This window comes from Aquila chrysaetos, chromosome 4 (assembly GCF_900496995.4).
Source record: "Aquila chrysaetos chrysaetos chromosome 4, bAquChr1.4, whole genome shotgun sequence".
Classification (NCBI taxonomy): Eukaryota; Metazoa; Chordata; class Aves; order Accipitriformes; family Accipitridae; genus Aquila; species Aquila chrysaetos.
In genome coordinates this window covers 72,881,155-72,904,228 of record NC_044007.1, presented here as the reverse complement: position 1 = coordinate 72,904,228, position 23,074 = coordinate 72,881,155, and the positions used below count along the sequence as shown (strand labels likewise).

The 23,074-nt window shown below is 46.8% G+C and overlaps 1 long non-coding RNA gene across 1 annotated transcript in view; it reads right to left on the bottom strand.

The window, feature by feature from the left end:
* The window catches only part of LOC115340386, a 46,623-nt gene extending 42,869 nt beyond the window's left edge, over nucleotides 1–3,754 (bottom strand). The window contains exon 1 of the long non-coding RNA XR_003923036.2: nucleotides 3,115–3,754. This is a non-coding gene — a long non-coding RNA (uncharacterized LOC115340386). The remainder of the gene's footprint in view (nucleotides 1–3,114) is intronic.
* Between the last annotated feature and the right edge of the window lie 19,320 nt (nucleotides 3,755–23,074).

Below are 23,074 nucleotides of genomic sequence, written 5' to 3'. Positions count from 1 at the left end.
TAAACGCAACTGGAAGGTTAAACAACCTACGTGGGTTTCAAACCCTCCATCACAACCTCTGCAACGTTCTAAATGGTTTCTCAGATAAATCATATGGTCATCCTAGAATATTGCATCATGAAAAATTACATATTTTAAATGAGGATTTGGTTAAAAACCCAAACAAAATCGCTTCTGCATAGCGGGTAATAGATTACATAAATTAAACTCTTTAAAAGTTGTGAAAGAAGAATCTAGTGAGACTGCACATTATCTGTGCAACAAATTCAATGACAATACAGAGTGTAATATGAATGGAAACTATTATCAAAACATGTTTACTGGGCACCAAAGCAGAAAATATGTTATCATTTACTGGAACCAGCCCAAATAAATATCTGCCAAAGAATAAAACAATTTACAAGGAGACCTAATGGGGCTATGTGTTTAACACTTTTTCTCTTTATATTGGTGTTTGAACTGGGTCACATACATTCCTCTTAAGATGACATTTTAGAACCTATTTATAGAAACCCATCCTGTCTGCCACATCTTGTTTCAATTAAAATTTGATCTTGAAAAAAGACAGAAGGATGGAAGTTGGGGGGGGGGGGGACACACCCTGTGGTACCAGCTACTGATGATCTATTAAAAGTTTATGCTGCACTTTGAACGGAAGGGAAGGCTTGCAGGAAAACACCAGCACAGAAACACTGCCCCAAAAACCTGCAAAGCCTCCTTCTGCAGCAGCAGCAGAACAGTCCCAGACCCCCCCTCCCATGCCACTGGCACGCTGTGCTCCCCCAAGCCTTTTTGGAGCTGCTTCCAGCTCTGCCGGCCCTGCTGTTCACACACCTTTTGTCTTTTTATGCAATGCTTCTTGCTCCGTTTCTCGGCTTTTTCGGAGCGCGAGACCACTGCCTAGTTTAGAACAAGCTTTCGCGTTTCAGGCTTTTATTTAAGCAAAGGTCTTTGTGGAGTTCTGTTTCAAACATGCTTCTGGGACACGGGTAGGTTCTTCTAAGCGTCGCTGATCTTGGGAATCCTGGCTGGTTTGGGATACTTAATCGACTTCTGCGTCCCTCCCTGCCACCCCAGTGACTCCAGTTCATCTCTCCCATTCCCTGTGATCTCAGCCTTCACAGTATTCACTGCCACTTCTCCTTTCCATGGGTCTCCTGCCTGCAACATTACCTCTGGCTGCCTCCCAAGTCCCCAGGTCCCCCCGCCCAAGAGGACCGAGCTCTCTTCCACATTTCTGGCCGGCTGAGGGCGATGCGTGTGGACGTGAGCAGGGTAAGAGAAAAATCAGGGAGGAAAGACAGATAGAAAGGTCGAAAGGCCTAAAGAGATAATCTGTAAATTTATAGCTGTTGCACCCCCCTTGCAAAACAAAGTGCCTTACTTTAGGCTGCATACGGTGCAGTTCAGACTTTAAAGTAGCTGTGCTCTTTCGAGAAAGGCAGAGCGATCTGCCTCGGGGCGGCTGGAAACTCCCTCTGGTCGACCTCCATTTCCACACAACTAGACAGTACCTTAATATCTAGCGACCCTCTGCCCTCTCTAGCGAGACTGCAATCAGCCAGCTGGTTCAAAACCCACTGGAGAAACGGCGGGGAAAACTTGCACCGTACCTATGTAAAATAAAACCGCCAACGCCGTAGCAGCTGCCGGTGCCCTCGCCCGGCATTGACGGTGGGAAGCGAGACGATTCGGGAGCATTGCCCCGGGCTCCCAGAGCACAAGCCTGGTCTCGAAACCAAAGCTGCACCTCATCACGACGGGCACTCAGAGCCACCAAAACACATAACGCAAATTTCATCCCTGGCCTGAAGAACGGAGAGACGCTTGGGCATCTCCACCGTCGCTCCTGGGACTCCCGCTGCCCTGGACCCACCACCTCTCCTTGGCTCGTCCTACCCTCCAAGGTGACAGCATTCCCCAGTTGTCCTCCCTGCTCCCGCATCCCCCACGGACGTGGTCTCCCCAACCCGACCCTCCTCGGCAATCGCGCCGACCCGAGCCCCCCGCTTTCCCCCTTCTGCCTCTGGCGATACCCCAGACCGCTGTATTCCCTCCTGCGTGCGCGCACACACACTCTCCCATTTCCTTCCTCCGTTCTTCTGCCTCTGAAGTTAGACCGTTTTAATGTTTTTATGTTAATTGCTTTTGAGCAACAGCCTTTCTGGAAAACAAAAGGTTTCCCAGACTACTGGTTTCTTTGGAAACGTTCCCATGGCCAACTACAAGCTGAAATAATAACAATAATAGGAAAATTTCCACATAAGCATATAAGGCTTTTTTTTCAACAACCGGTGAAAAAGTTGTGGGGTTCTCTTCGGCGGTTTGGGTTTTGACATTTTTCCGGCCAGTTTTCCCCTCTAGTCTCCCAATCCCCCATTCCCGCCAGGAGAAAGGCAAAAAGCGGAGCCTCGCTGCCGTCTGCTGCAAGACAGGGAGAGGCAGTGACCCCGTTTACCGAGAGCACCCTCGGCGCGTACGAGCGAGGAGCTGTGCGGAAAGGCTGCCTGCCTTGGCTGGCATTCCTCTGTTGATAAAGAGCGCAGGAAACGATGGACTTTTCCAAACCGGAAAAATTTGCGAGCCAGCTTCGGCTAACCACAAGAAACTAAAGCACGCGGCAGGAATCACAAGGTTCATGGCAGAAGGGGAAAAGCTGACAACTTTTGATTCATGGGCTGTTAAAGGTTACGATGCTGCCATATAATGTTATGGAAATGAAACCACAGTTTTAAACACTAAGCAGGTAGCTGCTTCAGCAAATAAACCCAGGGTTCGCTCTTTTTCATGTGTTTGTGTGTGAGGCGGTGGTGAAATTGGGCTGGTCTCGAAGAGGCAGCGACACTTTGGGCTGGGGGAAAGGGGTTGTGAGGGCCAACTCGCATGCAGAGCAGTACAACCCTCGAGCCAAGCCATTTGGAATACAAGCCTGCTAAAATCTGCTTTAATCTGGCTCCCATCTCCCCGATCCGGAGCTTTCTAATGTCCCTTTCCACCTTTAGAAAGCGAGGGTCCAACGACAGTATACGGGCAGCGGCAAAAACTGAGCCGGCAGCTACCTTACAGCCAGTGCAAGCGGGTGAAAGATTAACAACCGCACAGATGCAGTCCTACCTTTTTGCTCTGATGGCCACAAACTCAAAGATTTTCCTCTCTGTTGTTTCTTCTCAGCTTGTCCCGTCTTCCTCTGTTATGCTCCAGCCCCACAGGCTTCTTAGAAAAAGAAAAATCATTTAAAAGGTACTGTAAAGGCAGGCGTACATTACACGCTATCTCACGGCAGCGTAGGATTTTTCTCACAGCACGCACACAATGTTTGTTAACTACGAAAATATCACAAAAAGTACCACCATCTCGTACGCTGAGTTGGCAGAAAGCGAGGAAAAGCAAATCAAAACCTCGCTTCCACCGGTGACTGGCACGCTTAGGGGCTTGGCAAGGAAAGCCGCTGCTGAAGCATCTTCTGCCAGCGCAGAGATTTCCCCTGCGGTGGCACTGGCACAGCCGTGCCCGGGGATGTCTGCGCGGGGGGCTGCCGGCAAAGAGCTGGGAAGGGGAAGGAGGTTTTGCTCGCGGGCCAACCTTCGTACCAATGGCCCCGTGGCAGGCGTAGGGCGGAGGGAGATAAAGCAGAGGAGCACGGTAGGATTTGGTGCTTTACAAATCTTTACCTCCTGACAGGGCTAAAGGGCTTCACAAAGGTTTCCCAGGATGCTGCCACACAAAGAGGCGCTGGGAAGAAAGTTGCTGGAGTCTTCCACCCAACTTTTCTCATGACCAATTCTTTTAAATTGCAGAGGGCATAAAAAGAGAGGAAGAAAGGAGTTCAAACTCACCTCATGAGGGGGAAAAGGAAAGGAGCACTTGCAAGTTGGAAGAGCAAGAGCCCCAGTAAACAGCAGCTGTTACAAATAAGCCCCAAAAGGCTGCAGGTGCTCGTTTCCTCCAGGTTTAAAGCAACAACTTGCAGCAAGGCTGCAGGAGTCATTAGCTAGTCTTAGCCTAGACTATCATCTTGAGCACAAAAACCAGAAGATACGTTTTTACTCCTTTCAGAAAAATATTTTCTGCGTTCAGTGATAGCCTTGGTCTGCCTGCTAAGTAAAATTTCGTGATGTTTGTGAAGCTGCCTGTCTTGATTCCACCTGCAGTGGTAGAGCAGCCTTCCCTGCGAGCCAGGTGAAAATATGGTTCCTAAAATGGGGATCTGTACAAACAGCATTTTTAGACTGAGACAGTTACTGGAAAGGAGTTTCTATTTCCTTAGACATACAGTGCTTGCACTATGTCGAAAAGGAGACAGCTCGCCATGAGCCCGCAACGCTTGTTTGATACCCACTGCCTGCGCGTGCGGAGTTGAGCCGCCGAAAGGATGGTAAGACGCAGAAGGATCACAGCCCCTGCTGCTTGAAATTGTGTTATGTCAGTTCAGGCCCCGTTCTCTTCTAATATGTGGAGCTCAGCATCCAAAAGCTGCCTCCAAAAGCCCTCAGTGAAAAATTCCTTGCCCAGATCCACTGACCTGTGCAGCCTCTGCTTATTCCAGTAGAAACTGGGCACGGATGGACAGGCAGAGATGCCATAGACCCTGGTACTGGTATTGCGGCAGACCATTTACACAGACACCAGGTTCATATTCCCAAAGGTACTCGGGCATTTTGTCCATGCTGCGGTCACAGGGGTCAGCTTCCTCGCCGCTGTGGGCCCCTATTCCTGTAGTAGCTTTCCCCTTTCAGACCCCAGCAAACAGAGGGCTGGTAGCAACGTATTTCTTAATTTTATGTCTCTGAGTACCGTGTAAAGGTAGATCTCCAAGGTGTGCAACAGGTAAGTGGAAGCTGGAGGGGAGAGTCAACTGAAAGAACAAATATCGGTGAGCCTGCAGCTGCTGAGAGAAAAATATTTGTTCATTCAGAGATGGGAAAATAAACAGAAAAATCGATACGCTGTCCCTCTATGCTGCGCATATCCAGGTGAAAATAACTGAAATGCATCTCACCACCTGTCATGCAGACCTAACAAAGCATAAATGCGCTGTGCTCCTCTACTACTCTGGAGGCACGGAGCGGGGATGAATTGATGTCAGACACTGAAACGGGTGAAGTAGCCGCTTTGGCTTTGCAATCTAGCGTGAAGCGGCGTGAGACACCCACCAGCCCCGTGCAAGCACCGCTGCGGAGCACACGCTGGCTCTTGGCAGAGCCGAGGTCCAACGTCAGGAGAGCAGAGAGGGACAGGCTGCTCCTGCAAATGGATCTGCACAGCGGCAACGTACGCTCACCGCGAGGCAGGGAAACGTGGAAAGTGGCGATCGTGCCTGAAGATGTGTGGAGATCGACAGCGGAGAGAGACTTCAGCGTAACGATCTTCATCACCGTAGGATTTTGCTCTTAATCTCCCCCACTTGCCAAGAGAAGCTATAACCATCTCACGTTATTTCAGTTGGGGCTGTCTAGATGCTGTCAGCAAACTGTTTGAAGTTCTTGCAATTGAGGGATAAGCAGCTTTTATGCAGAAAAAGCTGGCACTTCAAAATTTTTAAAACTAAATTCGAACAGCAAGCAGGGAAGTCTTTAAAAACTGCCACTGATGTAGATTTTGTATAAAGAATGACTGCTTTTCCCTCAAATGGCAGAAAGGTAAAGAAATGGCACTCTCCCCTCCCAGCGTGCTGAAAGCAGCTATGGGCTAAACCTGCCAATTCATACTCAGTTTGAAAAAGAAACGGAATGTAAATGCAAAAATACAAAAATGTGCTGGATGACATACATGAAAAAAAAAGGTTGGCAATACTTTCTACTAATTACTATTATATATGGCAAATAAGGAACGCACAGCTCTCTGAGACTGCATTGCTGAATTGTCTTCGTGGTAGCACCACCTTCTTTCCTTTATGTTTCTTTTCTTTATCTTTCCTTTCTATTTGTTGCCCCTCGTCATTGCACTGTACACGCAGCAGCGACAACACCTGGCAGTGCACGAGGTCTAGCCCGCCTGAGGGCCTGTGTAAACCCAAAAAAAGATTGCGTTAATCCTTCACGCGGGTTATTTTGTTGGGGACAGCGCTGGACATCCGCACAACAGTGTTTTATTAACTGTTTGTTGCAGACAGCTTGAAGAGTGCCACAGTGCCTACAACCCTGAGCAGCTCGCCTGCACGCTCTCAAATGCAGCAAGCGTCGAGTGTTGTAAATGGTGTCCACTGTACGCGGTTACGTTGCCGTAGCTAAACTAGAAATCAATCCTTTATTGACCCAGGGAAAAACCAAACCCTTTCAAGGACACACGTGAATCATGCTCCACCCGTGTGCTACGTATGTACACTGGTGTTTAATTTACTGCACTTTCACTTAGTATCACCAGCATTCACATATTGCAAACGGGAAAACTGAGGCAGGAAGCTTGGGAACTTCTTTTATCTCACAGATTTTAAAAACCCCACTTAAACAGCATATCAGTTACCGTATTGAACAATAGACTAATAAATTCTAGTATTGCATATGCTATGTAATAAAAGTTAACAATCCCTTCTCCTTTAGATTAAGTGTGTTCTCTCACAAAGCACTCCCTGAAGGCCTCAGTGACAATATTTTTATCATCTATCTAGGTACTTACACGGCTCCCATCACTGCTGTACCTGCTTTTATGGTAGCTGTGAAATACAGAGCCACAGAATCTAATACAGAATCAGAACCAGGAAACGTTGTTTGTCCAACTACTATATAAGCCAACAAAGGAAACGAAACAAGAATCCCAATGAGCTCCAAGCTTTTTTTATGGTGCCGAATCACTCGACTTCTAATTTATCGATCACAAATTGCTATTGTTAAGATTAAGCATGAGCATCACCTGGGAGACAGCCACCACTTCTCGAGAGGCTGTGATGTGAGCTACAGAGAGGAAGGAAAGAGTGCGATTCCCATTTCTTTTCTTATGAAACCCTCAAAACAGAGAATATTTGTCTTGCCAACAACAATCAATTGGTGTGAGTGACTCTTAACTTCGCTTCTGTAAGAAAACAGGAAAGAAGAAATGAGAAGCACACAAAAGAAAGTAAGTGCACATACATCCCATCTGTTATGACCTGCCTCTCAGAACAAACTGGTATTATCTCCTCAGGGAAGACCCACTTCATTTTGGTCCCACAGTCATTAGCATCTTCACAAAGCAAACACAAGAGACAGCACTGGGCATTGTTTTGCACTCTCTACAGGGATGTGATTGATGGTACGAGACAGTTTACTGCGGAAGAATCAAGACCGTGAGAACATAAAGCTTTTATACGCCTTTTTTTCTTGCGAACGTGGCTTACTTTTAGTAATGAACATGCTTAGGTATTCGGAGATCAGACAGAAGCAGGAGCGGGGTTTTGACTTCTGAGGAAAGAACCGGAGGAGAACACGGATCCCGAGTTGGGAGACCTAGTGCGCAACAGGACAAGCACCCTCCAGAGCCGAGGACAACCTGGATGAGCGGTAAAGCGGGCTGGTGTTCGGCAGGCCGTCCTTTGGGAACGGGGATGTGTCGGGAGCAGTATGTGCCAGAGGGGAGAGAGGTTGGGTGGAATGTGGACACGATAGAAAATTAGCTCAGGAACACTCCGATTGCCTAGAGGAGAACAGCTGCCATGCACATGGAGATGCATTAAGGCTTTCCCCCAGGAAAAGTCCTTCAGGAACCTCTTACAGCAGGAAGGCCGCAGCTGGCAACCGTCTTACCGGTAGGTCAATGGAAACACAGCAAGTTCCCCTTCCAGTTTCATCTCACTCAGCTACAGACAAGTCCCACCATGGGGATCCCGCAGATCCCATTACTCTGCCAGGGATCTGCCTTGGCTTTCGTGAGAGTCTCAGGCAAACTCTTCGTCGGCAGGACACAAGAAGTCTACCCAGCAAGACGGCGGCAGAGCCACCCACCAGAGAAAACGTGAGGTCTCGGCCAGGAGGTGCTTAGCAGGCAGCATCACGGCTGGCCAGAAACACGAGCGCAAGCGAATGTGGGGCTTGAGGCAGAAACAGCGTTGGGAAAGTCAGTGCCGGGTTTAGGTCTCAAGAAATCTCTCATACGCTGTAGCGAGCTCCAGGGTGAGCAGCCCGTACCTGACATCTGCATTACTTGATTAAAGTAAACTTCTGAGTTCATCCACAGAAATGTCAAGGAGCAAGCGGAAAAGGAGGTGTTTCTTCACAGAAAAGACATCTCTCTGAGGCTGCCGCTTCAAAGATGTCAAAGCGACCCAGGGAAAACACCCGCAGCGGTGTCTGTTCTCCGTTTCTGAGGCAGGGGCAGAGGGGAAGAGAAGGGGTTGCCAGATGCCATTTTGAAAGCGGCTTTTTCGTGTCCGGTGTTACCAGACTCACAGGGCTCCGGGCCACCCTTGGCTGTAGGTGATGCTCACGCCGACAGACCTTGCCGAAGGGTGAAGCCAGGGAAAGGAGGCACAGGGGCTGCAGCACCCAGCATCGCCCAGAATCAAGCCCTCAGGGTAGGGGAGCGTGTCAGAAGAAGTCCAGCAGGACAGTAGGAGCCCTGGGTCTTTCTCCTGCCATCTGATGCCGGCTCCTCTCCTCCCTGGAGAATTCAGGAAGGGAAAAAAAAAAAAAGATCAAAATAGTCTGGCTAAGCCTATGTGTCGTTTTACCACGAACACCTTCTGTTCTGGCCTATGCAGTTGCTTTCACAGCTGGAAAGGGAATATTTTTTGCCTAAAAAAAAAATAAAAAAAAATGGCAGGACTCTTTTCAGTGTGCTCTGGGGAGCTTCAGGAAGCCACATGAAACTAAAATGCTCTCTATCACACCTCTGGCACCTCTCCACAGCTCCCTGGGTGTCACTGCGAATTAAGTTACGTTGGCTACACTTAGAATTTTTCGCTGAACATAACTCATCAAAGGTAAACACACGGAAAACCTCTGGCTTTGGTAGCAATTAATGGAGACGTCTTGATGACGAAACCACATGTTCCCGCAGGGCTGGCCCTAGGCTTTCTCTGTTAGCATGCCCGCACCAGGCTCCGAATTTTGAAGTGCCCCTCGAAAGGCACTTTCTGCTGCCTGCCTCAAAGGCTGGAGGAGAAGATCCAAGGGGAAGTTAAACCTGTTGCAACAGGGGTTCTGCTTTTACAGCAGGAGACAGCACGCTCAGACCCCATACAAGGACTAGGCACAGGCGGTAGGCAACAGAAAGCTGGTTCCCGTTCTCCGTAAAACATTCCTCAGCTATTGAACGTTTCCCGTCACGTTCTCCCACCGGAGCAGCTAATGTGGGTGACCAGCACAGTCCTCCCAGCTTCCCCTCACCGGCTCGTCCCATACGAAGCCAGCCCCTCGGTCTGCCTTCCTTCAGAAGCAGCGTGCGGCGGCCAGAAAAGTTCGTTTGGGTTTTGTTTTCCTTCAACGCGGGCACGGCAATAACTCGCTGTCGTGCCTCGAGCCACCCCAGCCTCAGGAGCAGCCCGGGCGAGAGCGGGCGCGGGACCCCTCGGCGAGGACTCTGAAGAAATGATGCGGCTTATTCCCGACGCAATGGCGAGGAGGGGAGAGATGTGGCCACGGCTGCTCTCTTCCTACGTGAGCGTGGAGGTTCGAACAGAGAAGGTTTCCTTCCCCGTGCAGGCGGGCGGATAGGGGCGGTTAACACGGCTCGCAGTAAGTGAGGGCCGGGGGACCGAGCACCTTGCGTTTTTTCCTTCTTTTCCCTTGTTTTTGAGAGAAGTGTTTAATATACCAGGGCTGACTGTGACCTTATACCAGTACAACTCAGACTTTGTCGACGTGCATTCCTATTTATACTGGACAAAGAAAAAACAGAATCAGTTTCTACCCATAGCAGCACTACAGAGATGAGAAGAAAGAGGACTGTGAGTGCTAGAAGACCAAGTTGTCATAGCAGCATAATTACATTTGTGTCTACTTTGTACGAAAGCAGACTGCCAGAACCTCATTTTGGAGGGAGAATCACTGTCAGGAGAAAAAGGGAGCGCTGCGCCGCTCTGCCTGAATTGTATTAGACAGCAAACAGCAAACTGGATCTGCATCTCCCTGCAAATGAACCTCCTTGTACGAAACCAGGCAGGCCATTTTCGTCTGTTGTGAATTCAGAAAGAGATCACGTGAAACACTTCTTCACAGAGTTTGAGGAAAGTATATAAAATTGTAGACTACGCTGCATAACAACCTATTAATTATAGATGCGAACAGTGTTTTCCTGAGGTTACGTTTTCACTGAATTAAAATTTAAACAATGATGAATTGGTTAGGTCGCCTTCCTGTTGAATAAGTAATTTCAGTAATCACGTAAATACAGCTTCATCGACCATCAGCATACAATCCCTTGTAGATGCACCGATTGCGTAAAAAACACCCAAACAGAATATCCAGAAAAAGACAAATCAAAACAAAACGCACCTTAATTGCTTATTCTCTGATATGCAGACGGGCTAGCTGCTCAGTTCAGGTTTTCATGGCATACCTCAAAGCGACATTTCTTGTGGACGCCAGCTCCGGCAACGCTGTACACCGCTTTCCTCCTTGGCAAACCATCCTAAGGAGAGATACTTTCCCATTGCGACACGGCCATATTCACGCCACGTTTACAGTGTCTCATAGCCATTAGGAGTCTAACTTTCCTCCACACACCTGGAACGAGCATCTCGAAACCCTCTGGCGGTGGCTGCTGGGGTGGAGGTCGCAGGCAGCGCATCCCCTTTTTTTCCCAGAACCTCACACCCTCCTGCACTGGTGAGCAGCCCCGAGTCAGTGGGGCAGGACGATGCAAACTGGCTGCTGTCAGGGCAATTTCTTTCAACAGCTTCGCATAAGTTTACGTTTTGTATGACTAACTCGTAAATTGTTTTTTATAAAGAAACAGACAATAAGAAATGCAAAAAATCAAGGGTGAACGTGCTCCAGACGGCACAGGATTACTAACCAGAAACAGGCAGACACGCAATTTCTGCAACAACCTGGAGAAGGTACAGAACAAAGCAAAAGCCTACAGACAAAGTTTTAGGTTGAGGGTCAGAGAAGTAAAATAGGGGAGACAGTGTCAGCAGGAAAGCAGAGAGAATATACTTGCTAGCAGGGCATTTATTATAGCTAACGAAAACTTTCACCCAGAGTAAAATAAAACTCCTCAGTAAACTTTTTTTTTTTTTTTCCCCTTCATTTGACACTGTTATTTCTTTTTCAGAATATAAGGATGTTTTATTTGGTTGATGGTTTCTGTAGTCTTTATGCTTTTGCTTGTGAGGAAAATCTTTATCGTGAGAAAGGGTGTAATTGATGTGGTGTCTGAAAACAGCACCCATCATATGCTGAAATAATATTTCTGAATCATAAACAGCTTCATTCGTCTCCAGAAGACATTCACGCTGAAGCTTCACTGTGACCATCTGAGTGTCAACATCGTTAAATATTTTGCAGCCACTCAAAGCTCACACTGAAGAAAGGAGAAGTTTCCGACGCATCTTTCTTCCTATATTGATGGCTGTAGCTGTATTTCTGAACAGTCAATAGTGTCTGTGCTATATTTTATTTCCATGGTTTAAGTAAACACTAGATAAAAAGAAAACGCTATTAGTTATCTCTTGAATTTTACCAGTCTGGGAAAATACTCTGTCATAGACAGATTTCCTGTAAGACCCTGACATACTTTCCAGATAAACACTCACATTATAATACATCTTACGGGCTCCTGCTTTGTTATTCATGTAATTGTGCAATCATTATCTACCTCCGAGTTAAACTTCCTCTTCTTCTTGGGAGTGACATTAAAAAAAAACTTTAAAAGCCAAGCCTTAGCTCTATCTTTTCTGTTGGGTTTTTTTTGTTGTTTGTTTTGGGTTTTTTGGTTTTTTTTTGTTTTTTTTTTTTTTTTTTTACAAAACACAGAGCTGGAGCTTCCTGATTATTGGGTTGGATGTTGTGCCGGGTTGGGGTAGGGTGACATTAAGAGGACGGCACTGGCAGCCAGCACTGGCAGAGCACTGGGGGCAGAGGGAGGTGGTGGCACCCCATCAGTCCTTAAGGCCAGAGACAAACTCCTCTCTAGGTGGAAGCGTTTGCTCCCACCTGTAGCAGAGGCCGTTCCTATTCCTTCCTTACGTTTTCAAACCCTTTCTCCGACCGTCTTCCCCCTCTCTCCTGTTTCGCAGCCTAAGAAAACACACCGAAACCAACAGCTGTGTGCCCCAGCAAGAAACAGCAGCTCCCCAGCAAAAAAAGCCTCTGGCCGGCCACAGCCGGGAGCCACGGCACGGCCTCCTCCCTCGCAGGAGTCCTTATACATCTAATTCCCCCAGCCGCGAGTCCCAGGCGGAGACGAGGAGATGTTATTTAGAGACCCTAATTGCGATCACCGCCTCTCCGTTCGTATCCACAGCCGCTCCGAAGACCTGGCGTCCGAGCGTGTAGCTATTATTGGGTTTCCCAATGAGACCTGCGTCTGCTCGCAGAGCTGCCGCGGGAGAGTCCCCTCTCGTCCCGGGATGAGCCAGAGCTGTCGCGATGCCCTGCTTTCTCCCCCGGCCTAGATCTGCTCCCAGCTCCAAGGACGCAGCTCGACCCGCACGTCCTCACGTTCACTTTGTCCTCTTCTCCGGTCGTCTCGTTCTCGCCCCTGCGCCGCGTTCTGCCTGTCGCTGTATTTTCGCGGCAGCTCGGCACACCAGGTTTGGAAACCGGTTCAGCTGGGAGAAAAACGCAGTATGTTTTCCAGGTTGTTTTTCAGCTGGATCGGTTTCCCAGCTTGGTCCGCTGGATGGCCGCTGAAGTACTTCTGCTAGCGTTAGCATGGGGCTAGCCTGGGGTCAGGAACAAGCAGCTGGGGGCCAGTGATTTGTTTTGAGACAGATGAGCTCCTTGAAGCAGGTCTCAGGATGTCTGTCTCTGCACCAGTGCCTGCACAGCAGAGGAAACAGGAATACGAGGCGGGGGGGAAGAGGGCCTGGCCAGCAGCTTGGGCTTGGATTGACTTAACCAAACCAACTTCAATCACTAAGGGAAAAGAATAAAAAAGAGACTTATCGGTTGCTTATGCTTATTCTGTTCTCTAAAAAAATAAAATTCTCTAAGCTCTCTAAAAAAATAAAATTTTTTTATTCTGAAAAATCACTTAAAAAGATTGGGTAGCCGGACACCCTCCCACGAACATGAACTTACAAACCTTTTTGGGTTTTTCTTGCTGTTGCTTTGTCAGACCAGATAAACATCCCAAGGCTTGTCTACCTTTTCCATTCGCATCACCTGATGCAACAGAAGATGCTACACCTTCATATAAAAGTGGTCTCTGTGTTACTATTCACACTGAGGAAGAACACGGCGAGCCCGGTCATGCCTGTGGGCTGAAAGGCAGTTCCTGGCTTAAGGGATTCAGGACCTAAATAGAGTGGGAGAGAGGAGGTCAGGAAAATTATTCTGGATATCGAACTCCAGAGAACAGCAACAGCAATTAAAGCCATAAGTGAAAAACGGCCAGAGTGCCATCCAAAGCTGGAATTCCTCATCTTTTGGCTAGTTTAACGATAGAGGTTCGACAGACAGATCACGGGCAGAGAGGTGCTGCCCAGGGCACCTTTAGCTAAACGCACTATGTCAGGGTTAGCTATGGCATGATACTGCGACAGCACACGACCCACGACACGGAAACGGCAGAGACCAAACCCAGCGGCCTCCCAAACACCCATCGTTAGTGTGTCTCAAACAGGGAGAAGCGGACAGAGGAATGGCCATTCTTCCAGAGCTTGCTTAGAGCCCCAGAGAAAACTGATCCTTATTTGTCGCAATCTGAATTGGATCTTGAAATAACTAAAATATACCCAGTTTACCAAATGACCTCTATTAATGTAGCTAATTCTGAATCTCGCGGGTTTTTCCAAGTCAAACACACTCCGACATCTGGTCGCAATAAAAGCAGATGACAGTGCTTCGACACGTACAGTGCAAGCTGACTCCCCGTTAAAATAAAAGCACTCCCCTGTCCATTAAATAGAGTGTAACTTTTTGCTTGCTTGATATGTACAGCAGTGGAGATAGCTTGGAGGGTTTGAGATCTGAAACAAAACAGACTGAACATGATCTTTTAATAGCCTGTGCTACTAAAAGTGGGGCTCTTGGCTGCGATGCCTAAGTACTCAGGTGGGTATCGCTGCACGGAAAAATGTGCCCTGCTCCACAGCAGACAAACCCACGCGACGGTGAGGAAGGTTTCAAGTGCCATGAGTCGTACAGAGCGGGGAGCAAAGTTATTACCAGCCAGCTTCAGCCTGCCCGGTGACGAGTTAACGTGCCATTTTCCCTGTGCTGTCAAAGCCTTTGTCACGGTAATAGCCCGTTTCCTCTTTTTGTTAATATCTCTGTCAAGAGAATGAAGCAGCAGAATTGAAAGTGCCATGGTGTGTGATAGCACCGTTCTGCTCAGGCTGCGCTGGCAGCCTGCTGTGTTTTGATTAACTGGATGTCCCTCTAAAATTTGTATGAAATTATTTTTCCGTGGAAGCGCGGCGTGATGAAGGAGGAAAGAGCCGCCGGGACAGAGCCGGAGGCCGGCTGCCCGGTCGCTCGGGAGCGGGCAGGACCGCTCCGACTGCGGCCCCGTGCGTCTCCCGCTGCCTTGGCCGTGACCTGGGCTCTGGCGAGGAGAAACTGCTCTTGTCCTCGCAAGTCACTTCCAGTTTCTGCTCAGCTCTCCCAAGAAAAGCCTGTCGATAAACGCAAATTGTGCCTGAGATACGCGAAAGGTAATTTGGAAGGAAACCCAGAAGCCTTGAAGTTTTACAAAAACTTTAGATACCTGGCAAGAAAACTTAGTGTATCAGCCTGTACATATAGCCACCGTCTCCCCCCCCCCACAGAAGCCCCACAGTACGGGGATGGGGAGGATGTGCTCACTTTCAGCCTTGTTCTGCAAATTTCTCCAGCGACCCCAGGTCTCGCTGAGGTCAATGCGATGCTGCTTGCACGGCGCGCCTCTCTTCTGCCCCTTCTGCCAGTAAGGCCAGTAAGGGTTTTGCTAGTGGCGGGGCTTCGATCTCCTTGCACGTCTGGTTGGGCTATGCAGCACAAACCAAAAGAGAACCACTTCACTTTGCTTTCTCTTGGTCCCCATAACTGAATGGGACAAAGCTGATGAACAGGGAACTCTAATTTTATTTCCCAGGGCACCTCACCTCGCTGAAAATAGGGATCCCGAATCAGGGATCCCATTTCCAAGATTAAGCACAGTTCACAGGCAACGTGTAATGAATCTGAATGTCTGGTGTCAAAACTGCCGGTGTATCACACCCTGTGTTAGCCGCTGCAGCCCTGAGAAGTGGGCAGATAATCCAAACTGTGACATTTTCATTCTGGTTTAGCACCAGTGCAAATGACACAGGATGCGACGTAGCTGGGACTCAGTCATTCCTTTCGCTGATCTCTGGTTTTACTGCTTAACTAAAGTTGCAGAGGGCTTGTGTGTTACAAAACGATCTGTTTTCTGCTCACAATTCGTTAGTAAAACAGTTCTGGCAAGCGCAACGTCCATATTATTCCTGTTGACTTACATCTACAGACTTTGTAACACCATTGCTCTGCAATCAATTGCAAGCTGGTATGAAATTAACTTTCCTATGACTTACAAACTCAAGCTCATAAATATTTTACAAAATATTCCAAAGTTTTTCTAATGAGTTGGTTTGACTTTTCCATCTGCACACTTATTGCAACCCTCTCAAAATATTGTCTGTATTAATGGACAAAATTAGAATGAATTTGCGATGACACATCCCTCCCCTTTCTTCTCTCCCCCTCCCCTTACTTATTACGCATGCTTGATAGACTCTACATACTCCAGCAGCTTTGTAACACACATAAAAAGTTTGAGGCATGGGTTTTGTTCTGGTAACTCAGAGAACTATACCAATAAATGTAAATAAATGGAGAGGATTGGAGAGACACCAATGAAACCTGACGTCTGACTACCCCAAGAAAGCGTGCCACTCCACTTAGGGAACTCCCAGTCCAGTATGGGCAGTCCTCCCGCACCCTTCCCCATGCAGAGGACACTGAACATGGCTTAGATCTCTGCAACTCACCATAACAGGGCCAATGATTTCAGCCACCAGCTCCCTTTTTATTGCCTAACTCAATTCAAAGGAAAGCACTCCTGCAAAAAACTTCATATCCTAAAGCAGACGTTAGAAGTTGTTGCACGGTATGAGGTTCGACTATTGCTCGCTTGCGTTAAACTCACTGAGAGCTGGTTTTGATTTCCTTTGGAGTTTTTTGTGTTGTTGTTTTTGCTTCTTTTTAATGGACAACAAATACTAGCATGGAATGGAAAAGCAGCATGCCATTTATATTGTACTATAAGGACTTTTACCAGAATATTGAGACATACTGCCTAATGGAAGACAATGCCTGGAAATCCAACCATTTCTTAGTCAGATAATACCGGGCATTTAGCTGAATCTTTACTGTAATGCTTGCAAACCACTGTCTCTTACTAAAGATCAAGTGGACAAAGACAGAAGTGGGAAATGTATTGAACGAGACTGCAATGTAAAAATAAGACAAATAGCACATGGCATCTGGAAGAGACATGAACCATGGGTATTTCAGAAATGAAATATGGCAAATAAAACATAGGAAATGAGGACTTACAAATATTAAATCCAACAGAGGTGCACCAGAAGAGAAAAAGAAAGAAAGGTTTACAAGCAATGGGTTGTTTTTGCTTTTCAGAACACCGGATAATGGTGCTGGATAAGAGGAAACAAAAAAAAAAAACATGGAAAAGATGTGGGAAAATGATGAAGGAAGTTTTGCAAGAGGAAACTGCCTTGGCAGGGAATGTGGATGGGCTAATGTGTGTATATGGAATATAATAGTTAACTGCCATAAAGCATCCACCGCTCACAGCCAAAAGCAGCAAAGTATCACGGCTGGGCTAGAGCGCGTGAGTGAGTATTTCGGGTCACAGCAGGAAACACCACACACTGTATTTTGTTAGGCTGCTGCAGTGTTTTGCAAACATGGGGAGCGGGGGGAAGGGGGTTTGTAGATATGAAAAGGCAAGGCAGGTTGTTTCATTTGTTTATCCTAAAAATAAATAGCTTTTGAAAATATGACCGAGGCAGTAAAGAGTATGAAACACAATCCTCAATTTGTTATGATTTAGGAAGTAAGAAGCGGAGAGAGGCAAAATCCATGCAACGAACGCACACAATAGCTTTCAAAATCCCACTCAGTCCACAGAATTGCTTTCGAGAGCTCATGCTGGTATTGTTCTAAGAAGACCGGCTTGCTTCAAAGTCCAGCAAAAACAGGCAGGTTTTTGTAAAAGAAGCAAGTGCCCCTGCCCGAGCCCAGGCAGAGCACGCACCCCAAGAAGAAACACCGCGTGGCGTGATGCCCAAGGAGCTCACTGGTAGGAAACCTCTGGCAGCACGAAATGAAAACAGAGCACACCTGGGGACTGCAAAGCCCTGTCAACTGCCCGCTCCCTGGTCTTAAACTTTGTACTGGCTTAAGAGCATAATTCTCAAGTTATCGTTTCTGGTATCACCATAGCTTTGCCTAATCTCACAGAGTTACTCCGTCTGACCTCCAAGTGGCAGAGCTGGGATAATCTCAAGATATAAGCAAGGTAAAACTCAGAGAGAGAGATAGTATCTTTTATTAGTCTAACCGGCCGAGCTGAAGAAACCTGCCAACTGTGGACAGAGCCTGTATTCATTAGAAGCAGATATAGTGATTTCTAGCTTTGTGTGCTGCAGGAATGCTGAGACTGCAGTTTATATGGGTCACAGGCAAGCAAGCCAGCTCAAGCATCACACCCAGCCTAGCTAATTCCTCATGGAGCTTCGGCAGCCAAGGTTTGAACGTCTGGACTGCTGCAAATACTAAGCTGGGTAGGTTAAGGCTAATCCGCGTGTCACGCTTACTGCGAAGGGAGACTGGAGTGCTTTTGCCACAGAACAGCAGCAACAACCTCACGCGGTGATGGGGTCCTGCCCAGCCCAGGCTCCCCTCGTTCCACCAAGACTGTATCGAGGCTGGGGCAGGGGTTCGCTTTAGCAGGGCTGTTTCCCTGAAATCGCTCAGCTGTTTCATTTCTACTCGCGCACCCTTCAAAAGCTCCGTAAAGGTACTCGGCTCGTTTCGCAACGCCTAGCGGTGGGTAACAAAGTGAGGCTGGAAGTTCAGGTTGCGGTGATCTCTTTTCCCAGAGGATGAGGGTGGTGGAGGCTCTCTAAGAGTTACCTCTTAAGATAACACCATTAAGAAATGAGAACTTACTAGAAGAAGAAAAAGCTACATAAACTTTTTATTAATAGAAGCCTTTGAAAAACTCCAGAGCTAGTTTTTGAGCTAAGACTAAGAGAAATTTGCAGCATTTTTGGTTTGTTTTTCTTTAACGTATTTTTGACTTTGAGGTGGTGATAATGTCAATGCTAGGTGTTACGGTCTCTTTACAGTTTCATTATCTGAAGTCCACAGACCTTCATGCTTTCAGCACCCTTTGGTGCAAATATACACGTACAAACTTACATATATTTATACCTATAAAGTAAAATATATTTCAAGAACAAACACATGATATTACACAAAGGGATGAGTCCTGAGAGACTTAGGACACTAAAGGTTTCTGTCTGTCCTTTGAAGTAACGAGCTTTAAGGCACAAAGTGCCACCAAGTGCCTTTTTTCTTTATCTTTAGAAAGCACAGGCCTTAAGGTATGGCTGCCTAGAACTGCCTCTGGTACTCCTAGGAAAACGACTTCTTGCAGGCACACAAATTCTGTAGATGAAATCACATCTCTCATATATTAACTTGATGATAGACTCAGGCCAGGATCTTCTTACTAGGGTCCCATAAAAAGGGATGAAGAATTTCCCACAAAGTGCTTTTGAGCAGTGATTGTATGTTTGAAAGGAGGAAATGAAAGTGCTCAGTGCTACCAAGCTTCAACTTTAAAAGACTGAATTCTCTGTTTAAGCTCCGTTACACCAGTAAATGACTAAATTGTCCTCAGACTATGGGAAGCAACCTGCAGCTTACAGTAGCCAAGTCTCACCGACATAAATGCAACGGAGTAAAAGCAAAAGAGGGGCACACCATGTTCAGAGTGACGAGCTCACTTTAATTTCAGTTTATAAAAGCTTAGCTCTACAGAGGTCAGCCTAGGGAACAGATGTGTTGGCTATCACTGTCATTCTGAATATGATAGTGAGAGGACCCTCCAGAATACGAGCTCATGAAAGGGTGGTTTTGACGCCGTAAAGCCTTCTCTCAGCTCCTGGAGCTTGCTCTGTAGGTATTTGGCTATTGATTGCTTTTTCCCATAACGAAGATAGGGTCAGCTGCAGTCACTCAGAGAGACTGTAGCTTTAACTTTTTGGAAATCCTGGCCTTTGGGGGATATCTGGATGAACAAATTTTTGAATTTGTAAAAGGTCAAAAGCAGAATTAAGGTCAACCCACCAGAAACATACATATCTATAACCCCAGGACAGGCAATGCTGGCATGATTTTTTTTCTGATTGCTTACCTATTTTATTATTGTTAGCACTGTAACTCTAGCTGTGTTACTATAATGAAAGCTAACACTGCAATAATAATTATAAGCCTCCCTCCTCCCTTTTAATATTCTTGTTAATACCTTTTTTTAGGTTAAATAATGCAAACTCTTCACTGGAACATGGCCATAAATTATAATTTGCAAGCCATGCTTAATTTAAAGACCAAAGAACTATAGAAGGTAAAAATGTATGTTTTTGGCTCCGCGTAAGACCAAGTTCCTGTTTTAAGCATGAGAATATGATCTCAACTCTCTCGCCACTCCACCACACAGTGATGTAAATAGGTGCTTGTATCAACACCTCATCCTCCACAGAGTGACACATCACCATTTGTGTTGTTTTGCAGGAAAAAAAAAAAAAAAGTTTTTCTCCTGGGCTCTTACAACAACAAGCCTGTGCTACCCTTTATACCTATTGAAGGAGCAGACCCCTGTGACTATCACTGAGGGTCACAGAGGTCACAAATGAGGTCAATTCTTCCCTTGAAAGCTTTTTCAGAACAACACACTAAAGAGTTTGCATCCCAAGGGCTAAGCAAAGCAACCGTGGACCAGCTTTTTCTTGTCTTATCATCCCTCTTCTTCCTTTCTTGACATTTTAATGAACAATCAGAGGCTGCCTGACTCACAGTCTGTAGTCTTAGTGGCAGCATTCAGAAGCACCTTGTGTGTAGTTTTAAAAACATGCTTATTTTATTCACTTAAACAAGATTCCTTATTTGTTGATCATGTGAATGAATTTCAGCGTCCTTATAACAGAGGTCTGGTACCATACCTATCATCAAGTGAGTTGTCTCTAAATAAAATTTTCAGTTTGTTTATTTGTAGGGATGGGTGTGTTTAAAAATCGGTAATCCACGCCAGCGCTGACCTCCCCAAACTCACACAAACACAGGTCTTTCAATGTGCAACGTGACTTCATTGATGAACGTATACAGAGCAGAAAAAGCGACCTCCAGTCAGGAGGAGGTAGTTCACAATATACCCCTGTCCCTAACATTTTATTGGGTTTAGTTATTAACCAGATCCAGCTGAGAAATGGCCTCTATAGTTTCCAGGTACAAGCACGTACACATGCTTCATCCACTCACTGTGTTTCTCAGCCTAAAATATGCTAGAAAGTCAAGTCCATTACATTCTCCTCTTCAGCTACATAGGCATAGGAAGAACATGTTGAAACAAAAAACCCCTTAAAACAAATCTCGTAAAATGGCTGTTAACTGATAATGCCTGGTTTTGAATTAAGTAAAAAAAACTTATTAAATGTCTGTTACTGGTATACCATGCTTAGAAAGAAGTCCTACTGTTTGTGGTCACCCTCCTGGAGCAGACATAGCGGCCTTATGATTAGATGCATCTGCTTTCATTCACCATGGTGGCATCGTAGCTGTCACTCTAAGCAGTCATTGCGAACAGTATCTGGAATTGCCAGCTATACGGTGTCTGGAAACAGTTAAAACCCTACCCAGGACTTCCCTCCCTTGTTGCCCTTATCTGTTACCACATCTTTGCAATGGGATTCTGCAGCTGACAGAAAATTAAAGACAGCTATTCTCGCCAGCCTCCCCTCTCGTTAAAACGAGTTTGTGCTATGAGAACCCGTAACAGACGGATGAGCTTTCAAGTTGTCAAGATGTTGTCGTCCTGGCATTTGCCCTAATAAAAGCAGAATTTTTACCTTCAGGAAGTACGGTTAAAAACAATAGCAACACTAATCTGTTAGGAATGTAAAGTTAAAAGACATTTTCAAAAAGGTGCCAAAACCGAAGAGGTCACGGAACAGTTTTATTTATAAAGCCCAGGCAGACGCGGTACAAACAGGGCTGAGGTGCTGGAGGACCCTGAAGCAGAAGCTGTGAGAACCCAGGCAGGCAGCCCACGATCTAGCTAAGCCGTGTTTGAGCGCTGCACCATAAGATGAGGGCAAACATCGCTTTAATCTATCTGCATGACTTATCGTTTACGCTGCTTACAGCTCAGCTGCGCACAGCCCCAGCACTCTGTGCCCTTCTTCTAGCCGTGGTCCCTTAGCGAGAGACAGGAGCTAACACCCAGCTTCTGCACTCGCCCTATTTGATGAAGAGACTTTCCCTGCGTGGAAGCCCTCAGCACAGACTAATGCGAGAAGGACTATTTGGGGCAAAGTGACTGAGCCAAGACCTTGAGAGACCAACACCCACTTTTTCAGTTTTATATTATGGGCAACACCACAATGCATTACAGAAAAACATGTGAACAATATGAATTTGGGGGGATCAATATCTGATTACCAAATGTACAAGTGTTTGCTTGACACGTTCAAAGGGCTCAAGACTTTCTGAAGTAAGGACCATGGGATAAGCGGACCAGCACACTGAGTGAAAGCCTACAGAAGGTAGGAGTTCTGGCAGGTGAGCGTCACTACTCAGGAAGCCTTGGTGTCTCTGTGAGATGTCTTGGAGGCACCACTCTGTGGTGTCTTGGAGAACTGTAATGGGGAAGGTTTGAAATTTTGAGGAGAAAACCGACTAAGACGACTTGGCTCTAACAGCACTGAAAGACAGCCAAAGAACTCCAATGAAAGCCACCTTTTCTTGACCAGACGATCCTGCCTCCCGTTCCTTTCCCTTGCTCCCACATCTAAGTTCATCTGCGTCCTCCCTGTCCCACCGTCGCAAACCACACTGCTCTTCCCTTTCAGTCCGCTCCCTACTCTCCCTCATAGAAGGCCAACGGTCAGGAGAGCTGCCCACTGCTCTCGCTTGCCCTTTTGCTGCCCGCTGTCTATTCTGGTAGCACATGGGCTACCTGGCCAGAACCTCTCTCCCCACAGCAATCCTCCTCGTTCGCGCTCCTCCAAGAGGAGTAACAGGAGTCATGGAAATGATTTGGCCCTCCAGAAACTGAGGTGCTTTGGTGCCTGTGGGCATTACTTTCCTCTCCCCTCTCAGAACAAACTGAAGGAAACCAAGATGGTGAGGGATAAATTAGAAAATGAGCAAGGACTCTCGCTCGGACAACTGCTGGGTTCTCTCCAGCAGTAACAGCAATAGGGTTTCATAGGTTAAAAGAAAGAATCAAACGCGTTTCCAAAAATCCCCACTTGTTGAAGTTTAGTTTAGTTACAGTTATAACTTTACGCGATACGCGAAAAAAGAGGCTGGCTCCAGAGGAACCCATTTGCAGCTATTGGCAGAGGTGGTGCGTGCCAGCCGCTCCCTTGAGCCAGGGTCATGCAAAGGGTCAGTCTCTGCTCTTGGGTTTCACTCCTTCCTTCTGCAAGGCCGGTGGCGAGCTCTGTGTAATACCTCTCTGGGTTATGAAGGACTGGAAAAGCTCAGCACGGCTTTGTTGGCTGACAGGGCTGAAAATGAAACGCTTTCATTTCAGATCCAGCACGTTACACACCTGACTCCAAAGCTGTCTGACAAGCATTTATATTCTTTTCGTTGGCAAAAGAAATGTCCTAATAGCGGCTTTGAAGGCTGTTAAACGTACAACTGGCATCATCATGTTTTAAATGCTGTGGGATTAG